Source organism: Lepidochelys kempii, chromosome 7 (genome assembly GCF_965140285.1).
Source record: "Lepidochelys kempii isolate rLepKem1 chromosome 7, rLepKem1.hap1, whole genome shotgun sequence".
Classification (NCBI taxonomy): domain Eukaryota; kingdom Metazoa; phylum Chordata; order Testudines; family Cheloniidae; genus Lepidochelys; species Lepidochelys kempii.
In genome coordinates this window covers 20,272,470-20,294,401 of record NC_136386.1, presented here as the reverse complement: position 1 = coordinate 20,294,401, position 21,932 = coordinate 20,272,470, and the positions used below count along the sequence as shown (strand labels likewise).

The 21,932-nt window shown below is 44.9% G+C and overlaps 1 protein-coding gene and 1 long non-coding RNA gene across 3 annotated transcripts in view; both read right to left on the bottom strand.

The window, feature by feature from the left end:
• GRIP2 (glutamate receptor interacting protein 2) overlaps positions 1–21,932 on the bottom strand; it is a 482,998-nt gene that overhangs the window by 283,697 nt on the left and 177,369 nt on the right. The window lies entirely within an intron of this gene.
• On the bottom strand, positions 7,399–21,690 carry LOC140914145 (uncharacterized). The gene is made up of 2 exons (XR_012159784.1): positions 21,606–21,690; positions 7,399–7,686 (listed from the first exon to the last, which is right to left on the bottom strand). It is a non-coding gene; the product is annotated as an uncharacterized LOC140914145 (long non-coding RNA).

The window sequence follows — 21,932 nt, the reverse complement described above, 5'->3', positions numbered from 1 at the left end:
AATTTATTTTATTCATTGTTTCTAATAATCTCTTGAAAAAAAAGATAAGAAAAATAAGAACAAATTGGTGGGAACTATTATCTTTGATTGTTTCCCTTTATGTTATGTCTTTGAGGGATCCGAGTGTGGATCAATTGATGCTTAGGAGTCTATCTTGTGCCCTCATGGAGCTAGGAGGTTAATAATAGAAAGACAAAGCAAAAGCTAACTAAAAAACCCACTAGCAATTAAAAGTAATTGGTCCATTTTACTGCTCGACAGTCACATGGAAGAATTCCATAAGAGCCATGTGAGGGCCGTAGGTGGTCCGCAGCGTTGTGTTTCAAGGGCTACACACAAGCAAAGGTTTGTGCCGAAACCAAACAAGGGTGAAGGTGGAATCTCTGAAGGTGCTGGGTGGTGTGTTTGTTTTTGGAGAGGGTTGCCTCATAGTTCTTTGCTCTGCTGCAGGGCAATATCCAGTCACCCAACATGGATTCGGAGTCTGGGAAAGGGGTTGTAGAGCCACTGGACGATTCAACTTTTCCCTTTGAAGTGTTTAGTGAATGTAGTGCTAGTGGATGGCCCTGAAGAGTGCTTGGTATCACAGATCCCATGTGTAGCACCGCACAGCCCTACCAATCTAGAGATCCTCTAGAGGCACATGATGAGATCAATCTTCATGGCCATTCAATCCCTGGCCTCTTTTCTGAGAGTGCAACAAGGGTGCCAGTGATGGCAATTCTGTAATGTAGACACCTGCTCACAAGGTACTGGAGTATAGCAACCAACTCACTGCATGTAGACTACTAAACAATAATGACTATATCAACCTGGGGCCTTATTTCACTTGTATGCTCAAGGGTGTCAGGATGGGGAGAAAGAAAAGGAGTACTTGTGGCATCTTAGAGACTAACCAATGTATTTGAGCATAAGCTTTTGTGAGCTACAGCTCAGTTCATCGGATGAAGTGAGCTGTAGCTCACGAAAGCTTATGCTCAAATAAATTGGTTAGTCTCTAAGATGCCACAAGTACTCCTTTTCTTTTTGCGAATACAGACTATCACGGCTGCTACTCTGAAACCTGTCAGGATGGGGAGAAGAATTCAGGCTGAGAGTTGGATCAAAACCTATGTACAAGTCTCTATACATTAGTCCTCCAAGAATGGCTGTTTTAGCTACTTGTATTACTTACTATGTATCACTCTTATCTGGTGTCTGCTCTGTCCTCTTCAATTCAGTGACTGGATGGAAGTCTAACCATTTGTTTCAGCAATTTTTGCGTCCATCCATGTGTGGTTTCTGTTCCTGAGAGGGATGGATCTATTACATTTTTATTCTCATCTCTTTGTGGTGATGCCTGAGGGAGAAAGCTCTGTTCATAAATATATTTAAGCAATTTCTGAGGGGTTTACAGGAAGCAAACAGAAAATCTACACCTTGCTTGGTTTATCTCATTTGTCTTCCAGACACAGATTGTGCAACTCTTCTTCAATAAGCTTTATTTCCTTTTTGTAGTCAAGCTCCGAGTAGTCAGCTGTGTTTTAAAGTCTCATCTCTTCAGAGTTTCATGCCCTGACACCTAGAGACACTGCTCTGACCCATACTCAGGTGACCCATCTGTTAATGGAAGAGTTATATACAGAGTTATAATTTGTAGAGTTATACCCTCCCATTGGTGCAATTACCCCATTGCGGTCATTGGGATAGTTATGCCCCTCTCCACTGAGCAAAGTTACACTGCTGCTATTGCATCAATACGGAGACCCTCTGATTTACATGGTGGCTATTATTGGTATGTTTATGCTTTCCTGTGAACATCGTTACCTTGCTACTATTATCTGTGTAGTTAGTTATACCCTCCTAACGGTATAGTTACATTGCTGGCCATATTAAATTGTCTTCCACAGCTGTAGTTACATTGATGGCTTTATCTAAATACTGTGGTTATACCATGCAGTCAGCATGCAGTGGTTGCCCTATTACTATTAGTTATATAGTACTAGCATCCCCTTGATATAAATGCCTCATTCTGAGAGTAGGTCAGGGGAGTTACATTGCTCTATGTATAAATAAATAGTACCAGCCTGGTTCGCTAATGTGTTACACTGTTTCTACATCCATGTAATTCCCAGTGTAGAACAGGTATAGAGTGGAGAATCAGTCCCTCAGAGCACTGAAATCATCAAACTTTGATAGGTCATTTGACAAATAGGTAAATCTCCAACTCATCCTCATTAATTCAAGATCATAAGAAAAAACGGTTACTTACCTTCTCGTAACTGTTGTTCTTTGAGATGTGTTGTTCATGTCCAGTCCAACCAGGTGTGCGCACACTGCATGCACATTCATCGGAAAGTTTTCCCTTAGCAGCTCCCATCGGGTTGGCTGTGGAGCCCCCTGAAGTGGCTCCTTCATGGTGCTCAATATATGACCCTGCTGACCTGGCCCGACCTCAGTTCCTTCTTGCCAGCTACTCCAACAGAGGGGTAGAAGGGTGGGTATTGGAATGGACATGAACAACACAGCTCGAAGAACAATAGTTACAAGAAGGTGAGTACCCATTTTTTCTTCTTTAAGTGCTTGTTCCTGTCAGTTCCAATCAGGTGACTCCCAAGCTCCACCGAGTTGAGGTCGGAGTTAAGGAAATGCTGACTGGAGCACTGCTCTGCCGAATGCTGCATCATCTCTAGCCTGTTGGGTGATAGCATAGTGAGAGGTAAATGTATGCACCAAGGACCACGTTGCTGCCCTACAAATTTCTTGTGTCAGGACTTGGGCCAGGAGCACCGCTGACGAGGCCTGTGCCCTTGTGGAATATGCCATAAGTACCGGGGCTAGGCCCTTGTCCAGCTTGTAGCACGTGTGGATGAGGGACGTGATCCAGGAAGATATTCTTTGAGATGAGACCAGGAGTCCTTTAATCCAGTCTGCTACCACTATGAACAGCTGGTTCGACTTCCTGAACAACTTAGTGCGTTCGATGTAGAATGCTAGTGCTCACCAAACATCCAATGAATGTAGCCTCTGCTCACAGCTACTGGCATGAGGCTTAGGATAGAAGACAGGTAGAAAAATGTCTTGGCTAGTATGAGTGACACTACCTTGGGAAGAAAGACTGGGTGAGGCCTGTGTTGCACCTTATCCTTGTGGAAGATTGTGTAGGCTGGATCAGAGGTAAGGTCCTTTAGCTCAGACAGCCTCCTAGCTGATATGATGGCCATCAGAAAAGCTACCTTCCATGATAGATAGAGAAGGGAGCAAGGCACTATTGGCTCAAAAGGAGGTCCCATTAATTTGAAGAGGACAAAGTTGAGGTCCCATGCTGGGACAGGCTGTCTTGTCTGAGGATGTAGGCGTTCCAAATCCTTGAGGAAAAGGCCTACCATGGGGTTAGCAAATACAGATTGGCCGGACACTCCCAGGTGGAAGGCTGAGATAGCAGCGAGATGTACTTTGATGGATGATGCTGGCAGTCCTTGTTGTTTCAGGTACAGAAAGTATTCTAGAATGGGTGGTACAGATGCCTGGAGTGGAGGTGTACACTGCTGGGCACCCCAGCAACTGAACCTTTTCCACTTAGCTAGATATGTGGCCTTAGCAGATGGTTTCCTACTGCCAAATAGGACCTCCCTTACTGGTTCTGAGCATAGAAGCTCCATGGAGTTTAACCATGAAGCTTCCAGGTGGTGAAGGCAGCCGTGATCCTGAGTGATCAGATCGGGATGCAGTGATAACTTGATCGGAGTGTCCACTGACAGCTCCAGGAGCATAGTGTACCAGTGTTGTCAGGGCCACGCTGGGACCACCAGAATTACCTCCTCTCTGTCCCTGTGGACCTTGAGAAGTACTTGTGCACGAGGATTGGGGGAAAGGCATACAACAGGTGACCTCCCTGGGAAGGAGAAACACATCCATGATCGAGCCAGGATTGTGACACTGGAAGGAGCAGAACATTGGACACTTCCTGTTGCTCCTGGTGGTGAACAGGCCGACCTGGGAAAACCCCCACCCTTGGAAGATGGAGTGTATGACATCCAGATGGATGCACCACTCTTGATTGTGGAATGATCTGCTGAGGTGGTCTGCTAGGTCATTCTGCACTCCTGGGAGATAGGATGCCTCCAGGTGAATGGAGTGGGCTATGCAGAACTCCCGTAGCTGGAGGGCTTCCTGACATAAGGGGGAGGAATGGGCTCCACCCTTCTTGTTGATGTAAAACATGGCAGTGGTGTTGTCCGTCATCACTGCCATGCACTGACATCGTAGACGGGCCTGAAAGGTACAGCATGCTAGCCATACTGCCCCGAGCTCCTTGATGTTGATATGAAGGGGAAGCTCCTCCCATGACAATAGGCCCTGTGTTTGTAGGTCTCCCAAATGTGCGCCCCATCCCAGAGCTGATGCATCTTTTACAAGGGACAAGGAGGGCTGGGGGCTGTTGAATGGGATTCCCTTACAGACTGCCAGGGGGTCAAGCCACCACTGGAGGGACTCTAGTACTTGTCCTGGCACCGTGACCACTACGTCCAGGCTGTTGCGTTCTGGGTGGTAGGCCAAAGCGAGCCGGGCCTGGAGTGGCCTGAGCCTCAGTCTCGCATGGCAGACCATATAAGTGCAGGCCGGCATGTGGCCGAGGAGACTCAGGCATCCCCTTGCTGTGGTAGTCGGGTACTGCCCGAGGTTTTGAATAATGTCTGTTATGGCTTGGAACCAGGTCTTTGGCAGGAACTCCCTTGCCTGTACCAAGTCCAGCGCTGCCCTGATAAATTCTATTCTTTGGGTCGGTGATAAGGTTGACTTATTCATGTTGAGGAGGAGACCCAATCTCTAGAAAGAGAATCTGACCAATTGGACTTGAGACTCTACCTGCTCCCTGGAGTGCCCCCGGAGTAGCCAGTCATCGAGGTAGGGATATACCTGCACCTGCCTCCTCCAGAGGAAGGCTGCTATGACCGACATGCACTTGGTGAACACTCAGGGAGCTGTTGACAGGTTGAAGGGGAGGTCTGTGAACTGATATTGTTTTTGATCGACCACAAACCATAGAAATTGTCTGTGTGCAGGTCGAATAGCTATGTGAAAATACGCATCTTTCATGTTGAGGGCGGCGTACTAGTCTCCTGGATCCAGAGAAGGGATAATTGTACTTGGGGGGAGACCATGCGGAACTTCAACTTCATCATGAATCTGTTGAGTCCTCGCAGGTCGAGGATGGGTCTGAGACACCCCACCCCCCACCCTTGGCTTTGGGGATTAGGAAATAGTGGGAATAGAACCCCTTGCCCCTTAGCGCCTGAGTAACCTCCTCCACTGCCCCTGCTGCGAGGAGCGTCTGCACCTCCTGGATAAGGAGTTGCTTGTGAGGAGAGTCCTTGAAGAGGGACAGGGAAGGGGGGAGGGAGGGGAGGAGCAGAATTGGAGAGAATATCCCAATTCTACAGTGTGAAGAACCCAGCGGTCTGATTTTATTTGGGACCAAGCACGGTAGAAGTGGGACAGACGATTCCATAAAATGGGGAAGGATCCAGTGTAATGGCAGGTGCACCGTCCTCTGGCGCACCTTCAAAAGGCCTTTTTAGAGCCTGATGAAGATTTGGTTGGGCCTTGGACCTGCCCAGAAGGGGGATTGGAAGGTTTGTGCCTGCCATTCCTTCCCCTACACCTATAAAAATCCTGCCTTGGCCAAGGAGGATATGGGCGCTGCTGTTGCAGTTGGGGCTTGAAATGTTACCGTTGGGTTGCCGGGGACATACCCAACGACTTCATAGTTGCCTGGGAGTCTTTGAGACTGTGCAGCTTGGAGTCTGTTTGCTCTGAAAATAATCCTGTGCCTTTGAATGGTAGGGATTGAGGCAGGGGTTTGCCATAGAGTCTTAATATTGCTCTGGATTGTTTTTATAATTGACAGAGCCACCCTAGATGGTCCCTCTGGCGCAAGGATGTCCACCTTGGGGTCTTCAGGCTTGACCACCTCCTGTACCATGTTACGGGCAATCCTTCGTAGAAGGTCCTAGTGGGCCCTGAGGTCAATTGGGGGAGGGCCTGAGGTTGAAGCTCCCATCACTGCTTCATCTGGGGAGGAAGATGAGGAGGCCAGAGGTGGTACGGGGTCCTCCTCCTGTTCAGTGTCTGGGGCCTCTATGGCAACCATATCCAAGGTGGCAGTAGCCTGGCCTTGCAATGGGTCATGCCTCAGAGTTGCCTTGGTGGCGACCTGGACCTGGGCCGGCTGTGGGACTTGTGCCAAGGTTTCCTCAGAACCCCACTCCCAAACCTCACTCTATATAATATATACACTAACAATTAAGAATGCTAAGGGAAGCGCCTGCTTAGCAAGCGACAACAGTTCCAACAACCATCACTGGAGGTGAGAAGGAACTGAGGAGGGGCCGGGTCAGCAGGGTCATATATTGAGCGCCATGAAGGCACCACTCCAGAGGGATCCACAGTCGACCCGATGGGAACTGCTAAGGGAAAACTTTCTGATGACTGTGCACGCAGCACGCACACACCTGATTGGAGTTGACATGAACAAGCACTTGAAGAAGAACAAGTTTTACTTTTCAGGGTCAAAAACTGTGTCTAAGGTATTTCCAAAGAACCCATCACTGTAATATCTAGATGTCAAATACTGACTGGCTATAAGGATAACAATCAATAAAATATGGCCTTCAGTGAAAATAACATATTTCTTGGGGTCTGGTGTAGTATATTGGTTAATATTACAGACTGATGGGAATATGGAAAATTGACAGAGCTATTTCTTCCAAGGACAGTAAACTTTAATGTTGTTATACTGACAGTCAGTCGGTATTTATGATCATATGGAAAATATACAAGACATGTTGGTGTAGTGGGATATAATTATCTTACTGGCATGATATTTTGAAGAGATTTTAATTATATATATATATATATATATATAATATGCCATTGTTTTCAATAGCTAGATAGTCTTGCTGTAGTTGTTGTTTTCCAAGGAAAAGTAATTTTTTTGAAAGCATGTTTCTAACTACTGGAAGCCTATGCTATGCGAATGAGAAAGATTCTTGCCCATAAATGATTCGCTCTCTGATTCTAAGGCTACCCAGATGATATAGGGTTTGTTTGTTTGTTTGGCTTAAATTTACTTGGCTTTATAGGTGGAAGGATACAATAAAAAGTCCAGAGGCCGCGTTCTCCGCTCAGCTTCCAGAGGGAAAGGTAACTTGGCATCATTCTATAGCGACACCTGCTGGTCTGTTAGCAGCAGCCTTAACCAGCTTTGCTCATTGTCCTGTCTGGAAGTATTCAAGTCCCTGGGGTTACTAGAAGGAAGGGGTTACCCCAGCATGTAAAGCCAGTGCATATTTGTGGAGCTTTAGTGGTGGAACAGGGAGTCTCTTTGGAGGTGTGATTCAAAGAAAACAATACGAGTTCAAGAAAGTAATGTAATGGGCTGCAGGTGAGACAAAGACCTTGATACTCCCAGCTGGCTATGCATAAAACCATTTGGAAGCTGCTTCGTTGGTACAGAAGTAAAATGAAAAAGAGGAAGAGGGCACTTGGGAGTCCTTACTGACTCTCTTAGTCCCATTTGGCTATGTTTGTCATGATTCAGTGGTTTCCAAGCTGGGATACTTGGCATCACCTGGGTAGCACCTCACATGCCGAGATCAGCATCCCCACCATTTTTCACATCAATAAAAGCCAGCAGGTGTCTTTCTGTAAACATCAGGAAAAAAAACAAGACATGAACCTACTGAAAATAATCTGCTGATAGAGATCTTGGCACATTTATTGTATAAATATATCACTTAGCAATGGGTGAGAGATGAAACGTATTCCCTCAGGTGGCTGCACAGTCATGTTACATCCTTCACATTTCTTCACACTTTTCCCTTCCTATGGAGCAAAGGCCACAAACACATGCCGTTCATATCAGGCTTTAATCCAACATCCACTCGCTCCATTCTGATCTCATGTACAGCACTCAAGCGAGACCTTTCAATGCAGATTCTGTGGGAATGCAAAGACTATAGGTATAATCCCTTTTAATGCTTTCTACATATACTGCCCCTTTAATCAGAGGGTCAGGATCTCAAGGCACTTTGCAAACATTAATGATACTTCACAGAACCTCTGAGTTTGGCAAGTATTATATCTATTTTATAGCTCTGTAAAATGAGACCCCAAGATGTTAAGTGACTTGCCCAGCGTTAGATGGTGAGTTGGAAATAAAACCTCTCTGTCCCAACTCCCAGTTCCTTATGTGAAACATTACAGACTTCCTATATTATAAACAAGGATACATCCAACGTTTAAAGAACTGAATTCTTCCTCTCTGTCCACAGTGCTGTTCCCCCCAGAACTGTTTGAGAGGATAGGGAGTGAAGGAAGCAATAAGTGAGTGAAACCTGAAACCAGACAATTTTTTTGAGGTTCAAAAAAAAGTTCACGTTTTCTCGCTTTTCATTTTCAAGAGCCTCTTTTAAATTTATGGTTTTGACCAGGAACAGGCTCTGGAAGACCACAAGGAAAGTACCAAAACAAAGTTATCTTCTCATAGTTTTTGACCTAGCTGGAGCCAACATGTATCAAATTCTCAACTTGATTGCTTACATTAATAGATTTTAAGGCGAGAAGGGACCATTAGATGGTCTAGTCTGAGCTTCTGCATATCACAAGTCATTAAATTTCACTCGGTTACCCCTACATTGAACCCAATGACGTGTGTTTGGCTAAAGCATACTTTCCAGAAAGGCATCCTGTCTTGATTTGACGACATCAAGAGATGAAGAATCCACTACTTCCCTTGGTATAGTTTGTTCCAGTGTTAATCACCCTTACTGTTAGCAATGTGTGTCTTATTTTTAATTCAGATTCGGCTGGCTTCAGCTTCCACCCACTGGTTCTTGTTATGTCTTTCTCTGCTAGATGCAAGAGCCCTTTAGCACCTAGAATTTTACCCTGTGAATGCAGAACCGGTGGAAGCTTGCTAAACATGTGTGTGGGGGGGGCCACCAGCACCCAAATCGTGGCCCCACCCTCCCACCACCCATTCCCCTGAAGCCCCACCCCCACACCGCCTCTTCCCCGCAAGGCTCTGCCCCCTGCTTGCTCTTCCCTCGCTCTTGTCGCTCACCCTTACAGCTGGTAAAAATGAGAAGGCATAGCCCTCTCACTTTTAAAACTGCCGGACCCCCCCATTCCACCCTTCCCTGCGTGAAGATACTTATACATTGTAACCAAATCACCTGTCAGTCTTGTTTTCAATAAGCTATTCCAAAGGGGCTCAGATAAATGATTGGATAAGAATCTGGACATCAGTCTGGTTATCTGCCCTTGACATCTGAAACTCTGACGTTCACCCATCAGTATCCAAAAAGAACTTCTCTTGTACTCAGCAAAGAGAGAGAGAGAGATACACACACACACACACACCCCTGCTACAGGCTAAGCTGTTAGCTAACACAAATACCTTACAAAAATAGAAATTCTCCGTTTATCCGAAAAGCTCATGACAGATCCCTAGATGTAAGATTTATCTCGACTTGAGTGAACAATTAGACAGTCCTGAGATTCTTCCTACTAAGTGACCTTCCTTTCTCTCCACATAGGAATGGTTGACTTTCTTTTTTTCTATCAAAGGTCCTATTATACTAATACCGTTGGATACAAACTGGATGTTGTCTTGGTGTTTTAAATCATACCCTCCTCACAGCTCTGTAGCCCAGATAAATGATTTTATGCCTATAGATCATGTTAGTCACGCTTATGTGAACATCTGGCTAGTCCTCTCGGTATTTGTACATTTCATTAAAATTCTTTGATCAGAAAAAAAAACATTTTTAAACAACCACATATGCCTATAAGGATATGCTAGAGATCAGAACAGCCATTCTCCCAAAAGCTCTGTCCTCTGCAGTGCCATATAACTGACAGGGACCATCACTTAGATATTTGATGAATCCAAACCATGACCTTCTCAGAGGAAAGCGTTCTCTGTACCCTTGCTGCTAATGAACACAATACCTGACCAGAACCTGTCCAGTAAGTACCACTCTGACTGATAATGCATAGGATGCATTTCTTGGCTTTTCAGAATCATGCTGTTCAACAGCCTTTGCACAAAAATGCCCACCACAGAATATTTTTCCTTGACGCCATACTTTGCTTGAAGCCACACTTTCAAATTTAGGTCCCAATCCTGCAAACAGACATACACATCACTATTTGATCAAGGTTACACATGTGTTTAAGTGTTTGCAGGATTAGAGGCTCAGAGACAGAGCCTATATAGTTAAAAAAGTATTAATATCTGCTGCCTACATTTCCAATCCAGCATCTAAACAACTATATTATTTCAAATGACTAAAAAGTGACACACTTAAGGTGCTAAAGGGCAAGATTTTCCTTCCCTGCTTTCTCAGTTTATCCATGAAAAAATGTGACTAGGGAAGGTCCACAGGAAAACTCAGTGGTGGAATGGTCAGAATAGATAATTATGATGGTAACACTGACAGGACCTATTTTCCTAACTATTAAGGCAGAAAGCTGTGATCCACAGTTATCACCTGTAAGCCACAAGTTCAAATCTGGGCCAGCCTGCTAACCATCAGATGCTTCTTTGCTGACCTGTTTGAAGTAAGGTTGTGGTCCTCGTTTTTAGTGCCTGTTTGTTCACAACCCAAATCACATATAAATGCAAATATGTGGATGCTGAGAACCATCTGTCCACTCCATCTCTCTGTTCATCAGGTATATCCAATTACCAGTTATATTTCTGTATTGCCATCACAGATTTGGCATCCTTCATAGCAGTCTAAGGAGAGAGGGCTCAGAGTCAGACACGCCAAACCTGTTTAAAAAAACGCAGAAATTGGGCTTGTTTTGGCTTAATTGGCTTGTGAGTTGCTTGTTGGCTAGTTTTTGGCTTGTAGCTTGTTGCTTGATTGGCTTGTAGCTTGTTGCTTCTGTTTTTTTGATCGGCTCCCAGCAAGCAGGGGAAGGGGGGCAAGCAAGGGAAGGGGAGAGAGAGTCAGCGGGCCCATCACAGTTCCAGACTGCACGCCGGGGGGATCTAGTCACATAGAGTGTTGGGGTTCTTAGGGATTTCCTTGTTTTGGCCTTGTTTTGAAATGGGATTAGCTTGATTTTTGGTTTATTGTGAAAGTCGGGGTGCTTATTTACCACATGAAAGTTGGCAACTGAGCTCAGTTCAGTTTCCACATCCATTCTGCTCTATCTTCTCATCCATAGAGTTGGTCTCTCCAAAACAGGAGACAGAGCAGTATGAGGGGCTGTTTATATAGGAGCTGGGTGCCCCATAGATGTTCCGTGGTTGAACAGAGGACTTCAGTCTGTGGGGTTGTTCATCTGGCATCTTTCATCAACAGAAAATTACCTTTACATTTTAAAGGTTGTGGCTGGTCCTGTGTGGGTGAACAAGGTGGTGACGGGGAAGAGAGGGGACAAAGGACAATCTTTATCCCCTTGCATCAATACTCAAGGGTCAGGCACAATCCCAGCACAAGATCTACTCCAAAGAGGATGGGGAAGGGCAGGGATGAGGTGATTGCTCTGCCCCCACTTCTGCACCACTCACTGGCCTTGCACAGGAAGGAGTGTGTGCCTGGATCCCTGGGGAGTGAACACTGCACCCTGTGGAAAGGTGGTAGAGGTCCCACTGCAGTGTGCACTCTTCCAGAGTCCCATGACGAGTTCTGGATGAACTGGACAGTCCCTTGTATTACAGTAGCACTTAGAGGCCCAAAACTAAGATCAATTCTAGTTGCATCTGTCCACCTAGTGGCAATAAATGTGTTCTGTCTGGTAGCATAACAAACCAAGCAGAAAACATAAGGCCCACCACAGGCCCGCCCTCCCTCCCAGTCCCGGACCCACTCTTTCTTTATAGTCACCAGCAATTGTAACAAAAAAAACCCCATACATAATCAAAAGTACAGGAGAGCAATTCCACAATCCACTCTGGAGTCTTTGTAGGCTCCCTGGCCACACCCAGAAGGTTATATCATTCTGAGCTAGCCAGTTAACAAGGCCCACCTACCAAGTCAACCCTGTTGTTCAACTCTGTTGGTCCTGCAGTGGCAGCAAGATTTCCTCATATGGACCAGTTTGGCACATGGAGATATCATTTCAGAAGGGTTATTCCAGTGAACCCCAATGGGCCTCTAGACCCTATCATGGTGCCCATCACTATGGTATCTAACTGCTACTAAGGGTGTTTTCGCTGAGCTGTACAGCAAAGAGCCAGATTTGACACAAATAGAAACTGGCAAAGGAATTAAATGTCACAGAATGATACACTGGGATGGCAGATTTAGCAAGTCAGAAGAAAACATTTTTCATCTAAATGGAAAAAGTAGACTCTGAGGAGATGTCGCTACAATTCCAGGAGTTATACGATAATGTAACCTCATAAACTGATTCCAACAGCATGTAATAACTTCCTATAAATGTATACCCACCCCATTATGAAAAGGCAAAATTGGCTTCTTTCGGATCATTTTCTCGCTCTTCTCTAATTATCGTGGGCTCTTCCTCAGGGACGTAAGCCCTGGCGATGCAACTACGTTCTTTAAAACATATTGCAAGTTTGCATGATGCCTCTGTGTTAAATCCAGCCTAATTCCAGTGGGTCGTTCGCTCTCAGGGCTCTGCCCCACTCAGGAAATATTAGAAAATGTAATCAAATTAAAGTAAAATAAAAACACCTCCATTATAATTCAGAGTAATCATAAATTAACAGCACAACTCTAGCAATTGCCCATCTTTCCACAGTGGAGAACTAATGGACACTTTCAAAACTGCCCTGAAATGATAAGCACAAGGTATTTCTCATTCCCTGCAGGAGCATGGATCTATCTTTGGATCAACAGAGTTTTTCCTTTGAAGGGTTGGGATGGGGACTACACCTTTGGGACAATCAGGCTATTTGCAGCATGCAAGATGTGGGATGACTGTTTGGGGATTAATGTGGTCCACTGCACTGTGTCCTAACGTGCACCAGAATGTTGCACTGGACATGCAGAATTTTACTATTTCCCAGGTGAGTGTCTCCCCCTTGAGCCCTGCTGTGGTTTTTAGTTCACAGTGCCCTGCCTACTATTTTTACATGGAGCCAACATTGTGCATTGCCCTTTTTGCAGGAAGAACAATGTTTACTCATTCCCAGGGGTCTCTTCACAGAATACGGATGGCTTCCAAATCATGGGTGAAAATAGTGTGCTTATGGGCCAAGATTTTCAATAACGCAGTTCCCAACATTAGGCTCCTAAATCTAGAATTAGGCCCCTAAATAAATGGCCCAAATCTCAAAAGTATCGGGCACCTGCAACTTGCACAAACCCAGATGGAGCAAAAGGCCCCAGGTGCTTATCAATTAAGGCCAGTTTTGACATTCACAGATTCCTCAGAACTTTTGAAAAATCAGGCCATTTATTCTGGTCCTGCATATGGATTTAGGAACCTAACTTCAGGCAGCCATTTTGAAAAATCCTCGCCTACTTATACAGTGCCATAGGTGAGCATTGTGCTTACCCAAACAAGAAACACTTAAGCTAGGGAACTATGAATTGCATGCCTATAATGCTACTGTGATCTTTCTGGTGCTGACATAAACCAAAAATGAAGCTTTCATCACCACACTCCAGAAGAGGCCTTCAAGCCAGGCTTTCCTTAGTCATCTTTTTTACATTTGATAATGCCGTGCATGTCTCTGAATTTCATTTTCCAGTCTCCTCCAATCTCCTACTTGCTCATACTCACCCGTGTTCCATCAGATTCCCTTCCTTTCCCCTCTCATTCCGTATCCCCACTTCTTTCCCCCCGTTCTCTCTCCAGTTTAGCTTAATTCCAAATGGCCCTGTTTCAAAACTTAAACATATACAAGTAAAAAGGTGGGACCAAGCCATCATGAAAACTGGTTCAGCAGCTGATCGCCTACCCTGGCATGTCAGATCTTATTGTATATGACAGCTATCGCAATTTCACTCTGCTCTTCATGCACTATGCGTGTTTGCACAGAAAAACAAAAACAATCTGTGTGCTGGTCTAATGCAAATGAGAACTAATTAGTAGTAATGTTTTCTCTTTCTTTCCTCATATATGCTCCAAATGAGCTAAAATTGGTAATCTCAAAGTGAATCTGTTTGAAATGCACTGGCAATTTCACTGTCAAATTCCTGAATTCAAACCAGGTTTGGTTCCTTTTCAGTTCAAGTTGGGATGTGGCAGGAATCTCATGAGAATGGTTCTCTTGAGAAGAAAAAAAAAATCTCTCAAGACATGAGGTAAATTGATCCAATGACATTTCTGTCATTTGGGGCTGAAATCTCGTGAAAGTCCCCCATGAGATGTTGGTGCCATTTTACATGAACATTGATAAACCTAATCTAGATGCACGCACCAGCTGCCTCAGCCCATCTCAGATATATCCTGTATGAGCAAACAAACTCTTTGCCAGTCTTTTCAGCCTGGATTTCTCCCTATATATTCAGTGTAACTTGCCTTGCTGGAGTAGACTGTCCCTGTGTCTATCAATAATCTGTCAGGGATACTATAGGTATATTAATCCTGCCTCAGTGTGGGGGATGGATTAGATGACCTCTTGAGGTTCCTTCCAGTCCTACATGTATATGAGATTTATTAATCATAACCACTGCTTTATTCCCCCTCCCCCCAAACAACTCTGAATCTTTCTAACTCGGTGACATCAGTGACCCAGCTGAAGTGTCACAATAACAGAGAGTCAACCATCTATCATTGTGCTGACAAATAACCTGCACTCAACAAGCTTAATGCAACACTGTACCAAACAGGTCACATGTAGACTACAGAAAAAAAAACCAAAGTGATATAAGACCCCTGCTCCACCATCTTCATGTAGACTGATTTTCATGTCATCAGTAGAGAAAGAGAGCAGTCACATAAATCACGGAGATTCAGAATCATTTATGGCACATGCCAGAAGAAATAGTCAGGTAGTGCAAACAGAGGTTCAATCAAAGTGTCATTATACTTAAAAGTGGGATGCAAAGCAATCCCAATCTGTGCCAGCATGAGGCACAAAACAGAAATAGAAATCCAGAGCACCCTGCGTAGAGTCACTAATCAGAGTCGTTTTTGTAGCTCTAGATCTCCCCACAAGAAAACAAGTCCAGTCTTGGAGCGGGACAGGTCTATCTTTGAAGAAACAATACTTCCATGAAAGATACATAAAATGCACTGTCACTATTAGAGTGATATCTGGGATTACAAAGAGACAAAGAAGGCAAATGCTAGCAGGATCAAGGTACTCCAGCAATGAGCACATTAGAAAGGCATACATAGGTTAGAGAGAGAGATTAGATATAGGCATCCACCAATGCCCACCCACCATCCCTGCAACTGTAGGAAATTAATCTTAGGGAATAGGTCCGTCTGATGTGTATAGTGTAGGTTGTGAAAGTCTATATGATAAGGGTCATTCAGGCTATGTGATGACAAGGACGAAGGAATATTTATATTGGGTAACCTTTTCAAAAGCATCTAAATCCTATTTTCAAAAGCAGTTTTGGCATTTAGGCTCTCCAGTGCCTAAGTCTGTTTTGGAAATGGTCTAGATCTAGTCTACGCTAAGGGGATTTTGCCGGTTTAACTATACCAATATATGTAACCAAACAAAACCCACCTAGTGTAGGCACAGATCAGTATAACAATGGGTGCATTCCCCAACCGACATATGCTATACCAGCAAAAACACTTTTATATAGACATAACTGCATCTGCATTAGGGCGATCACTGCAAAAAATGACACCCCTAACTGATACAGCCATGCCAGCAAAACTTTCTAGTGTCAACCTGTCCTTAGGTTCCTAAGTCACTTAGGTGCTTTTGAAAATTTTACCCATAGTTCTCTGAGGCTGAGATTCTTAAAAATATGAGGAAAATTGTAGAGCTATCGCTAAGGCAGGTAGCATACTGTACCTAAGAAAGCAACAATCATTTTACATTATTTCTTTTCATAATATATCTTTTCAACTGAGTCCTCTAGGGCAGATGCAGATGAATGTGAAGGCATGAAAGGTTTTTCTGTGGAGTAACTGAGCTTTCTATTTATTCAGTGGTTGGGCCAAAAATCTGGAGAAGATCTCCACCTTCCCAAACCTGCAAACAGATTTCTCATTTCTGTCTTCAATGGTGAGTTTTACATCCAAACCTCTGTAAAAATAACCCAACACTCTCAGGGTGCCAGATGGTTCTGTGCTTCAGGCAGTGAGGCTAATGATCAGGAACGTAACACAATACAATTTATTTTCTACATAGCATCCTTGATACAAAAGAAAAAATGGTTCTAAAGAATGAGGGACAGAGAGGTTCCGGGAAGATACCTCATGCCAGGAAGAAAGAACCCTTTTACATTTAAATGGGTGCATTTAAAATGAAGTTGCTGGACATCTAAGGGGCTTCAAAAGCTGTGGACAAATAAGTTAAGCACCCGTGTTGGGTCATGCACCGTGACACAAAGGCCTTTTATTGGATTTGCTGGAGGAAGTCCACTGCAAATCTTAAAACCCACAAATCTCCTGCAGCAGGGCCGCCAGCCCTGCCTCCCCACCTGAGGACCTGCTCTCCTTCCCCTGCCGAAAGCCCCCCCGCCTCAGCCCCCAAGTGCAGGGCAGATGGGTGGTGTGCAGCCCCCCCAACACCCTCAAGCACAGGGTGGGCAGCCCCAGCGCCTCCACCCTTCCCCGGAGTGCCAGGTGGCACGGCTCAACACCTGGGGGCCCCCAGCGCTGGGCAGCCCCATTCACCCCAAGTCCCGGGCACCCTAGCTCCAGCCCCACCACACTTCCCTGAAGAGGAGCAGCCTGCCTGGGCTGGGGAAAAGGGGGAGGGGCAAGGGGGGGTTTCAAGGAGGAGTGTGGTGGGGCCACCCCGGGCTGTTTGGGGAGGTACAGCCTCCCCAAGCCTATGCGACTGCCACCCATGTCCTGGAGGGCTATAATAGAGCCTCACCATAACCACAGTAGTTTATTTACCACTAAAGACACCACTGCATTATACCTAACAAGTTTCTATGCATTAAAACTGCTAATTTGCTCTTAACACAGCCATTTCGTTGTCATATATAATATTACACGTCAGTGTCACAACCATAAAGTCACGTGACAAATGGTATCCAAAGTTAACATGCAACATCATGCAAGATGATTAACAATGAACAAATAATTGGAGCTATGTATTCAATGATTTAGTCTTTTTTTCTGTTTTTAAACTGTCCCTTAGCAGTTTATGATTTTTTTGGATATATTTATTATTCAAATTATTTGTGATTTTATTTTTGTGAATAATTCTTACAAACAGTATGGGACAGGAATGGGTTTTCATCTGTGTTTGCACAATACCTAAAACAATGATACCACAAGCCTGATGCCTGAACTTAGTGGGAATTTTGCCATTGACTTGAGTGGAATCAAGATTTCATGCAATCTGTAGATTGTTTGCAGTCAGTCATTATGACTATTCAAATTGGGCTGGCTTGTTCTGATTGAACTCATAGGTCACATGGCACTGTTTCTGTTCCTTGATTGGATAAGTCTTGGAATTATCTTTCCTGTGTGAATATTCACATCTACAAGTTCAAAATTAGAGTTTGGCAAATACTCTAATTATCTCTTAACATTTCCTCTTTCTGGATAAAACTGCCACTTTTACAGAGGGGTTAGCAGAGGCTAATGCACCACAGTACTTAAATGATCAAATTAGAGCCTTATTCTGGCTCATTTATGGATATCCCTAGTGTTGAAAACTCTTGCAATTTTATCACAAGTCTCATGGTATTACATCTTTTTCCTTAAGTCCCCAGCTCTTGGAGTCAAGCGATTATGTGACACCCTTGGCTTTCCTTTAAGAAAATAGTAACTTTCTAGCCTTCATGATGACAGAGAAAAGCCTAAAAATGTGAACCAACTGTGCCTTAAAGACTTACAGAACCAAAAGTGAATTTTTTAAAAATCCCCAATGTTTTTATTTAATTTTTTTTGCGTGGGGGGGGAGCCAAACTCAAGTTTTGAGTAGGTGGCATTGGCTACACTGTATTCCTGTCGGGTAAAGGTTTGTTTAGTAGAACATTCCTGAAAATAAAAAGGGCTCAAACAGTCAAAGTCAAGTCAATATTGTATTTGAGCAAATGTCCTCAGAAACTCATGCTGAGATATTTATCCAGCTCTAGTGGTAATAGTAGGACACTGAGAACATTATGATAACAAAAAGGCAGCTTATTTATCAGTGTATGTGCGGGGGGAGGAGGGGGACATGGGGGTGCCTTCAAAACAAGTGCTGAGTCCAGTCAGGTGAGACAATGTTGATTTTATATAGCACAGTAAAACGTGCTAGGCATTTCTATACTAAGCCCCTGCCTGAAACAAGAAAGTCTATAGTACACTAGTGAATCGATACCAGTGCCATACACCCAGAAACAGCAGTTTGCAGGGGCTTAGCAATTATGTATCCAGAATGTTGATTTCAGTTAATTAATTTTTTATTGAACTTTCTTTGGTGCTCTTGAAAGCAAGGGACTAATTAGCACTAACGATACAGTCTCTCGTGCAAGGCATCTCCACACACAGCTACTTGGTACACAGCCTTGTCATTGCGTCTCAGCCATCCCCACCCTGCTACGCTAGTTCTTGGAGTGCCCTGCTATTGCACTACACAGCCCCCACAGCATGACCAATGCACCTCCCTCTGAAACTGCCCTGGTGCCATTCCATATGCTCAGGGTCAGATGTGTGATATTCTGAGTTCGTGCTGTGACGTAGAGAAATGTACAGCAAGGCTGAAATTTTCAGAAGTGGCCACTGATTGCAAGTGCCTCCCTTTTTGGGTGCCCAACTTGGCATACCATGGATATGGTTTCCAAAAGTGCAAGGCACCTGTGATTCCATTTTGAAGCCAATGGGAGCAATGACTGCTTGGTACTTTTGAAAACCAGTTGATCTAGTTGGATCAAGCTGGGATATCCAAACTCCCTAGCCACTTTGGCAAATATTGGGCTTGGTGATTAGGTTGAGATCCTCAAGCACATTTTCATTTACAGCCGGAGGGTAAAATTTTCAAAGTGACTGAGAGGACTCTTGACTTTCACTGGGACCTAGGCTCCTAAGTCACTTAGGTTCTTTTGAAATTTTTACCCTCAATCAGCATTTCAAAGCAGGTCTCTCACCATGAACTGCTAGAGCACAAAACCTTGGAACCAATCATCCCTGAAATTATCTGGGCACGAATCTGACCTTATTTACACAGCTGTAAGTCAAGAGTTTACTCCATTGAACTCACTGGAGTTACACTGGTATAAAACCCCTGTGAGCAGAGGCCCTTTATTTTTAAGTGAACAATCTTGCTTGATAACATGAGGGTGACATTTTGGGCTTAAAAACAAAAAAATCTATTGCCACTGCAAGCTGCCACCTGAAAACAGCCCGAGAAGTAACGAACGATGCCTGTTACTCGCAAAAGAGGGTATCACTCATTCTGATAGCATACTGTATGGATTTACCATGGATACACAGTGCATGAAAAGACCTGTACAATGCATAGCAATTTTACAGTGGATTATTAAAGGGTTTATATTTGTATATGTTTTGGCAAATTCTCTATTTCTTTATTGCTTAGTCAACAAAGAACTATTTAGCTATTAGGCAGGCCTCTTTGTTTTACAGATCCCCCAATACATTTGACACAGAGGGAGGCTTACGTAATGCTTTGCTATTCTGCCCTGTGCATAGAGGTTACTAAAGCTGTGGAAGACTCTGGGAGCTCCCCTTTGCATACACAGGGGCCCAATGTGACAACATGTTAAATAGAACTCAGCCAGAGCCAGTGTCCCCCCAAAACCAAGAGCCATTATTACAGCTCTGAGAGGCCTAAACTGAGATCAGCCTCGTTGTGTTAGGTGCTGTGCTTGTCCCAGAGAGGTTATAATCTAAAAAGACTAAGACAGACAAAGGATAGGAGGAAAGAAGTTCTTTTTTTTAATTTCCCTTTGTCCAGACACACAGAGATTGAGGGACTTGCCACAGCCACACAGCAGGTCTGTGGCAGAGCCAGCAATTGAACACAGATAACCTGGTTCCCATCCCAGTTCCTTAACCTCTCTCTGGATAATGGTAGACAGAGCTCTGTGCAGAACTAGCGTAGAGTCTTGCAGTGGAACCGGGATCCCATGAGTCCTGCAGGACCCACTGCCATAATGGCGTGAGTGAGTGGGAATGGGAATGGATATTGCAGGCAGGGGTGGGAGTGGGATGAAAAATAGTCCCGCGCAGGGCTCTGCTGGTAGGGATGAACACACCAGCTTTGAATAAAATCAGAGCAACTCTGAATCTTTGCCCCTGAAAGTCAGATTGAAACCCAGGAACTTGGTTAAGACATGAAAGATATTAGTCAGTTTCCCTGACCACCAGTATTTCCTAGTTTTGGTCACAACAGGAAGTACAAATCCATTGAAAAGAGCTAGTCTCTTAGTACTTGCAGCCTACATCACAGTTAGAAAGCACCTGATATTGTACTAGGAAACCAAATCTCAGGTTTTTCATCCCGATTCCTAAAAAGGAAAGTTGACATCATTCCAAGTTATTCCCTCCTCTGGGCCTCCCAGCATCTCATCGTCACCAAGTCTCGCTCTCAGATGGCAAGATCCTCAGGGCTGGGGTCATTTTCAGCATGCGTTTTGAATATTACTGAGAACATTCCTGGTGCTTAACAATACATTGAAGAATAAATTAACAAAACAACACTAGAAGGAAGAGGTCTGGCTATGTTTGAGTAAACATCTGACCTTTCAACTGTGGAAACATGCAAGACACACACATATACTTCTGGTTACCAGACAGGAATCCAGCTGGATCCCGTTTCAGTCTCTGGCCCCCAGTCTGCCATGTACTGAGCTGGTTCTAATGCTTCTGATGATGGCTAGCAGCAAGCAGAGGGCATGTGGGAGGAGAGCACAAAGAAATCTCTCTGAAACCTAGATCATTATTGCTGTTTTGCCCTATTTACCACTAAATACATTTCTTCTGGCTGCCCTTCAGCAAACAATATGACTCATGTCTGACAGGTAAACTCCAAATTCTGCTTTACAAAATGCTTGAAGCAATTGCAAGGGTGCTGAGGGTGGAAGAAATATATTTCCTTCTCTCTGATAAAACCACCACTTTCTCATGACAGATAGTTGCTGTTTCCCAAACTCTTCTCCTGCAACAGATTAAGGAAGCACATCAGTAATCAAAGGCAGGTGCCAGAGATACTGCCAGCACTGGGAGGGATCCCATAACACACACCATCCCAAACAAATTGGGAGAGTGATGACACCAAATCAGGTAAGGTCAAATGAACAACCCCAACCAGAGGCTGAGACCTTCCCTGGGTTCCACAAAGGTGTGTGTGTGTGTTTTCACTCACACAAGGGCAGCGAGTTATATCTCCACATGGTGCCTTGGCACCAGCAATATTCAGAGCCCAGGGGCCCAGCTCCACCAATATTTGGGGCCGCGTGCCCCCCCCCCCCCCGCGCCTCCCCCGAGTGTCCCCCAGCCCCTCCTGCTGCCCCCGCGCGCCTCGGAGCAGAGCATCCCACCTCTGCCTCTTCCTTGCAGCTCCATGCTGCCTCCCTGCCGCAACTGCTGCCGCAGGGTCCTAGCGCCCCCCAGCTCCACTGCCAGGGCAGACTGACTGAGCTTGCTCTTCCACCTCAGACCCTTCCCTTTTCCGGTGGGACCCTCCACCAGCACAGGGCCCCCCGCCCCGCCTGCAGTCACCGCTCCTGCCCCATGCTGGGCAAGGAGGCAGCCTCATCCCCAGTGAGGCTACAGTCAGGGGCAGTAGGAGGGGAGGAGGTGCACGCAGCACCCCCCCCCCCGCAGTACCCACTGGGGGGAGGCGAGGGAGATTCCTGGACCTGAGA